We start from the raw sequence: 8345 nt of genomic DNA on the forward strand, positions 1-8345 counted from the left end.
GTGCGAGCACAACTGAATACAATGATAATAAAACGTCAAGAAATAGATAGATGAAATTTGGTACATATATTTAACATCTGAAATACATCAGTATCAAATTTGAAACCACATTCACCTAAGGGGTAAAAGTGTGTCGATTTGTATTTCCGCTCGTACACAAACACAATAGCTCGAAAAAGCAATGATTTAAATAAATAAAATTTACATCTGATAATTGTAGTTATGTGTAAAATTTTGGTTTTAATTCAGTCGGGGAAATAAGGCAATGTACATATTCGATTTTTTGGTACTTGTGTATAAACCGCATACTAACGACTGATCGCCAAAAACAATTGCCAAAGATCAATATTTCATAAACATTGTTCATCAATGCATTTAATGCAATGCATCCATGCATTAAATAAACAAGTACTCTTTTTTTTTTTTTTTTTTTTTGAGAAACTATGAAACATAAGTTTTTTTATGTGTAGAATTGAAAAAAAAAATTAAAATCTGAGTACTCTTTGTATTCACAGCCTTGTCCAAAGTCCATAGTTTTATGAGCAGGATGGGGGGAGGGGAGAATAACACCCAAAATAGACAATATGCGAGAAAGTTTTTGCGAGACCACTCCTGTTATGGACCTATTAAATAACTCTTTTAATATCATTCCACTTTAACATTTTGTGTGTGTGTGTGTGGTCTAAATATCAGTAAACCAAAAACGCCGAGATAAAAAAAAAAGTTTCACAAAATGCAAAGTATTGATATCATAGAGTTTTTCATACTGCTTAACTCAGATCTACAACGGAAAATACCGGTACTACTTGCTAGTATTACTCTCTCTCTCTTTGCACTTCTCATTTACTGGCTGCTGAACTATCAAAAAATTATTCCAGATGAAAAATACAATTACTACTTCAAACGGGTTTTCGTAAATATTCTTTATGCCCTATGTTTGTCTTTCAAGTTTATAAATATTATCGAAATCATTTTCACTCTCTCGACAAATGACACCATAGCTACGCGATACGTTTTAAAAGGGTTAAGATGTCATTTTATTTCGATTTTTTCCTCCTCGTTTGCATGCCATCATAGAAATGGAAGAAAGTTTAAAATTTTCTAAGCATAAACGGGAAGGTTTAAAATACATTATGAACATAAGAAATTTATGGGAAAAAAAACGATGTCAAAATTATTGAAAATTAGAATATTTGGGAATGGGAATACTTCAGGTGGGGTTCACAGATCTGAAATCAAAGTTAAAAATGGCAAACTAATCAAAGGAAAAAAAAGTGACAACAGATACTTATGTTAAAAAAAAAAAAAAAATTAATTCTAGTTGGTAGAAATATTTTAGAAAATTATCTTCATTTATCTTAGGTTTTAACATTTTATGAAATTGTTCCTAATTATAACAAAATTCTTTTAATTGTTTAATATCTTGTTTCATTATTTATATGCAAACTTAAAATGGAAAAAAAAGGTCAATAGACATAGACATTCAAAAAGATAAATAGGTCATATCAATTATATTTAGTAAAATACTCTTGACATTTAAACAGTTAATAAAACATTTAAATTAATTAACATTAAACATTAAATTAATATTAAATGTAACATTCAAACAAACGGAAAATTCTTCTGCGACTAAAGCAAATACAGTTATGAAGAGCAGAAAATCTTCGTTTTAAACGAATCCTGCAACTAAACTCACGGCTTTGAAAAAAATCTTAAGAAAACGTCTCCAGATTGAAATTGTGCATCGTTATGCTACTTTTTCAAATGTTTCCTTAAAATAAATATGTATGCGATCCCTATTCAGATTAAAAGGCTACAACTCAGTCAATTTTAATCATAAAACGATACATTTTTTTATCATATATTTTTATATATCAGCAATTTTTCACAGCTCTGGGGGACTCTAAAAAGGTTTCCGAAGCATTTATTAACCCAAATAACATATAATATAATTTTTGCCGTCATTTAAAGCCTTTTTCCAACTGGAATTGGAAAAATGCGGGAATTTTTCCACGCACCACGATAAGAGTAGATGCCATCCCTGTATGTTAAACCTTTATAAACCCAAGATTTATTTTAGTTGTGAGCCAAGATCAAATAACAAAAACAGCACAGCAACTTTAAATTTCCATACCACATTTGGGCATGTAAGCGCCATTTGATCTATATTCATGGTTTACTTTCAGAAGATTAATTGTATCTAGAATTTACGATTATCTGATATCTCGAAAACGAGACTCTAACATTAAACAACCGCGGGTTTAAAAAATCTAAGAAAGTTGAAACAGTAGGTAATATCAAATACTACACTATTAAAATGTATATGTATGCATATACATATATACAAATATATGTATAATTATGCATTTAACAGAAGTTTTTCATCGAAATATTTATAATGAATTTAAGTAAAGAAGCCAGATATACGCCATTTTAGTACCAAAGTTTAGTACCAAAGGTATTTGTAAGAAATATTTATCTTATCCTTTGCATTTTATATTCTTATCATTATATTTATATTCTTATCATTGAAATGAAACATGAGCAACAGCGTTGAGGTTTTCAAAGCAGTTCAAAGTACATTTGTAATTTTCTCTTTTCCTTGAATATTTATCATGAACATGTATGTAAATTTCAGTAAAGGCATAAAATTTAAATTATAGAACATCTGAAAATCACAATGCAAAGACCTGCTCCTGAATTCAATTAATTCAATTTTTAGAAGAAAAACTCTTTTGGTAAATTTGATTTTTTTAAATATTTTTGTTTGGTCATTTCTTTTATGATTAAAGATTAAAGAGAAATCACATGAAATATTTGCCTTTAAACTTTTAACAGATGTAATTTATTGATAAAAATTAGCAAAAAATATATTTTAAAAAATTGCAAAAATTCACCAAAAATTCGCAGGGTTATTGAATAATTATCATTAATTTTTTTAAAAAATTTTTGAAACTGTGTAAAATTTATTGTTGTCAAATAGTATCTCTGAAAGTTATTGCAAAAAAAAAAAAAATGCCAAAATTCAACTTAATTTCTAATTAATCAAAAATTTTTTTAAAAAATCACCTTTTGAATGCATATTTCCACCTTCGAAGGTATGTATGTGCCAAATTGGTAACTATAGGTCAAACAGTCAAATACTAACACACTCGCATTCATCTTTATTATTAGTAGAGATATATATTATATATGATAAGAATATTTTCCAACCATGAAGTTGTTTTCAATAAATGAGCCATTTCGCCGTCATTATCTTCATCTGTACACATAACAATTCTTTTTATCTTATTCGAATGTCAAACACAAATTCTTAATGAATAAATAAATATAAGACGAAGTTTCGGCCTAATGTTTGGAGTGCAAAGTAATCGGGTATAAATTCTAAATTTAGATACCCAGATTCTTTTCCAAATCTAGATTATAAACCACTTGTAGCTTGTTCTAAAATTTGTTTTCATTACAGAATATTGTTACAAAATTATAATATTACTTTCCTACGCTGTGAGGAAAATAATTTTATGAAAATAGTAATGGCTCCTGAATAGATGTCGAGGTAATGACCCCTAACCTTGGTGACGAATTTGGGGACAAAAAAAGAAGGGCCCAAAATATTCGAGGATCTTGGCGAGAGTTTTATTAGAATTCTAATTCTGACATTTATCCTAGAACATCCGATGCTCTTTTACGGGACCTATAAAAAAATGGAGAAGCAATAGATAACAGAAAGGCAGTGTGTGGACAGTGGTCAACTGAGTTGAATTCAAGAGAGTAGTTGAGCAAACCTTTCTGAGCACTTTTGTTGTTGCGATTTTTTAAAACTGAGTTGTTGCTCGGTACTGCTGTTTACTGCAAGAAATGCTATGGTATAAGCTTTTGTTGTGTTTTGCTTTTAAGTTTCATGTTTTTGTATATAATTTTGTCTTTATCCATTACTGAGCGTATTGGTCTTTTTCACTCAGACGCATCAGATGGATTTTCAATTTATTCTGTAACAATTCTGTTTCTTAAAAATGCATATTGATGGGATTTTTTTATTAACTCATACAGGGAAACAAACAAACAACATATTGAATTTTTCATTATTTTTTTTTTTTTTTGCTTATAATAAAGATGTGTGTGTGCGTGTGTGTGTGTGTGTGCATGTGTGTGTGTGTGTGTGTAAATTTGGCCCAGATATACTTTCGAGGGTGAAAATGTGAACCTCGAGCAGTTTTTAAATAATTTTTCAATTAGAATTTTAATTAATTAAAATTAGGCGACAATGTGTGCATAAATTTGGCCCAAATATAGTTTGGAGGGTAAAAATGTGAACCTCGAGCAATTTTTAAAAAAATGTTAATTAAAATTTTAATTAATTAAAATTAGGCGACATGTTGGCGTTTTCCCGCGATGACTTCGAAAATATTATGACACAAAAATGGTTTGTATACCATTTCAATTTTTTTAATGTCTTTTTAAAGATACCAATTTAATATTCGTGCGAATTTTTTTCCTAATTTTTCCATCTTTTTAAAAAAAATATGTTTTTTTTTTCAACAATAAATTACAATAATTGTTAACCTAAAATTCAAACCATTTTTATTGTGTCGGCAAATATTGAATTGCGTAATTTTCTTTGATTATTAAACTAGCAGAATTCAAAGAAGATGGATTCTGTTTAGTATCTATGTAGTTGACAAAACAAATAAAAAAAGTAAATATTGCGAAATTTAAAAGATAAATGAACAGGATATTTATATTTTTAATAGCCCTATGATGCTATGGGATGTCTCCATTAAAAAGGTTCATGTACGCAACAAACATAATTTAAGTAAGAATAACTAACAATTAAAATAACAATGCCAAATAATTTGGCAGAATCCTGGCCATGAAGTGATATCTAAACGATTTATTTTTAAACAAATATGGTCAATATTCCTGTCGAACCAGCTGGTCACCTCAGGCGACTAGTAATAAAAACATGTAGTTATAGACTTGATAAATAGAATATGACATATTTGATGAGTTATTACAAGAAGTTCCTTATTATAAAATAAGTGCTAAATATATTTCTTTGTTTCCTCAAATTTTTCTACTACCATGAAAAGTGTTATTTCGAGCTGTTATAAAATAAAAGTATATAAAAATTTTGAAATCGATTTAACTCATATAAAAAAAGACGCGATGCTGCGACATAGACAAGTATACAATTCATCGGAATTTTCGCTGACTTTATTTCTTTCCTGAAAAGTATTTGAGAACTATTTCAAAGACATCAAAATAAGATGATGAAAATCTTTCCTTTTATAGCGAAAAGAAATAAAAATAGAAATCCTAGAATAAAATAGATATTTCTAACTAAAATGATACTTTCTAGCTAAAATGGATATTTTCTGATGCTGAATTCGACGTTAATATTTTCTTTGATATATTTGAAAAATAAAAGTATTTACCTCATAGTTGTAGGTCTAAAGTTCACTCTTTTCGGTTTTTATAATTCATACATTTTTTCTACAAAATTAAGGGTTTGTATATTTTTTATAAATTGAAAAAAAGTGCTAATTTGTTCAGTATAATTTTTGTTAGTTTAAGTTTTAAATAAATTAGACTTATTCATTGATTTAAAATATTAATAACCCAGTCATCTTTGGTGACTAATTGGTTCACTGGGGATATTGGTTATATTTAATTTAAGTTAAATCGTTTAAATATAACTTCATGTTCAGGATTCTGTTAAACTGTCAGACAGTATAGCTTTGTTATTTTAATTGACTTGTTTATGTTTTCTTTATTCTGTACATGAACCATTCTAATTGAGAATAGTTTCTGACATCACAGCGCTTTTAAGGAGGTGGGTGCCAGCTCAGGTGTCGTCCTCGTCATCTGACCGCGGTTCAAAATTACGAGGTCCGTCTCAAAATAGCCCTAGTGTTGCTTCAAACGGGACGTTAATATAACCAAACCAAACACAGCGCTTTTAAAAACGCGGCTGTGCGTTTCATCTGAGTTCGCTGTTTTCGGTACAATAACTTATTTTTTTATTTGTCTTGTATTGTACTTTTTTTTTTTTTTAAGCTTTCAACAATGGAAAAAATTCACATGATTAAATGTTTGATGAAATAATGGAAATATTTGAGTTTCATTACAACGATGAAATTAAATGTTGAAAATTAGGTGAACAAATTTCAAACTGTGAAATAAAAACTTTTCAATACTATTAAATTGATATCATTGAAAAGATAATTATTTGGAATTTTAAGATGGTGTAAAGTTCATTTTTCTGAAATAATATTTAGTGAAGTTATCGTACGAAAATGCCAAACTTCGAATGAATCTTTTATTAATTAAAATTCTAACACAAAATTCAGGAACACATTCCTACTCTCCAAAGTATATATATATGCCAGTTTTTCTTCATTATTAGTAGAAATAAAAAAAGTTTTATGTTGAAAAATTCTGATATAAATAATAATTTTATTTTCAATTTATTTCACCACAGGAGTCACATTTTTTACAAAAGAGAATCGATAATAAAATGACGTCTGTTTACATAGCGATACGAGAGCGAAGTGACAGAAATTTTCCCTTTCAGTGATTTTACTACGAGATTCTGATGCGGAATTCTTTGCCAAGTGTCAGCTTAGGCAGGGGTAGGTATATTTTTTTTAAAAATAGCAGGTGTTAAGGATTTTTATCCCTTTGTTTCTGGCGTGGGAATCAGGAATTTTTTTGTTCAGCGCGTATTAGAAGTAAATAATTAAATAAAAAAAAAGTGGGAATTGGATCAGGAAATAAGAGAACATTTAAAATGAAACTAACATGGGCTAAATTAAGATGAAATTTACGAAATTAATTAAGATTTAAATTAAGAGATCATTACTTGACAACCAGCTAGTTCCTAAGAATATTGATTATATTTAATTTCAGTTAGATCTTATATATATATATATATATATATATATATATATATATATATATATATATATGAATTTAAAAAATGAATGAATTTAAAATGCTTGCATTATTACCTTTTTTAATTTCCAATTATATATATAGACCGCTTTATTCTTCGAAATATTAACAAAAAAAATTTCTGGTTCACTTCAAATTCTATCCTATTTTGAACGAAACCATTTTCTAATATGATTTCGCAGGACTGAAAATGTGTGCTCGTAAAATCTGCTTGATCGGTTTTAAAACACGTGCTGAGTTCTTGCACAGAGGAGTCAAGGTTTCGCGCGCACGTGATCGGAGAGTGAACACTTCATTAGTATTCCATTCGAAAGTCTAACCTCAAATTATAGTGCATTGGGGCGAAATATGGTCCTTTTTGGGATCAATTACCAGCTCCTTAATGTCTCTTGATCAAACAGACACGTATATCGTCTTATTGGATACCTGAATTTCAAACTAAAAGCAAGCCGTTATTGTTCGAAACATAAATTAAAAGACTAGAATATCTATGAGTTCTTAGATAGGTCAAATCACATTCCCAAAATAGCTAACATCGTCTAATAAAATGAAAAAGGAAAGAAAATTCGGGAATCAAAGGATTGAATTTCTTTTACATTTTCTGACTGCATAAAATATTTATTAAACAAGCTGTTTAAGAAACTTTTAAAACATAACGTGTTATGTAATAGCAATGTAGATCCAGTAGCTTTATCTCTTTTTCAACGTGTTTAATAAAGATAAATATGTGTTTATATGAGTGTGTGTGTGCTGGCAATCTACAGATCAAGCCGTTTAACATAGAACTATCAAATTTGGCACATATATATTTTGGAGAGTGGAATTGTGTAACTCGGAGCGATTTTTTTGATATTTTAATTAGAATTTTAGTTAATTGGAACTGGACGACATTATGAAGTTTCCTCGCAATAACATGGTTTTTATATTTTATCTTTTCATTTAAGACATTTTGTTTTTTTGTTTTTTTTGCGGTAGAAGTTTTTTTTAGAATTTTAGTTAATTTTCAAAAATATTTTAAGAGAATTTTCCAGGACTATATTTCATATAAAATAAATTTAATCGACACATTATGCATTCTTAAGAAAAAAAAACTTTTATGAATGTGTTACCATCATTCTCACAAAAACTCAAATTAACAGATAAAATTAACCCTCAATGCAAGCTAAAAGAAAACTATAATTTTCAGCACCTATATATATGAAATGAAACAAATATAAAACATGATGTTTTCTAGAAAAATAAATACAAGAAAACGCTTTCTCTTGCCTTCTAAAATTTTCATATTATTAATTCAATAATTCTGTATTATTTAAGGCAAACAGGGTTTAATATATACATATGATATCCACTGTAGACGGGCTCGACAAATAATTTATAAACCATTAGTCATA

This window comes from Argiope bruennichi, chromosome 3 (genome assembly GCF_947563725.1).
Source record: "Argiope bruennichi chromosome 3, qqArgBrue1.1, whole genome shotgun sequence".
Taxonomy (NCBI): domain Eukaryota; kingdom Metazoa; phylum Arthropoda; class Arachnida; order Araneae; family Araneidae; genus Argiope; species Argiope bruennichi.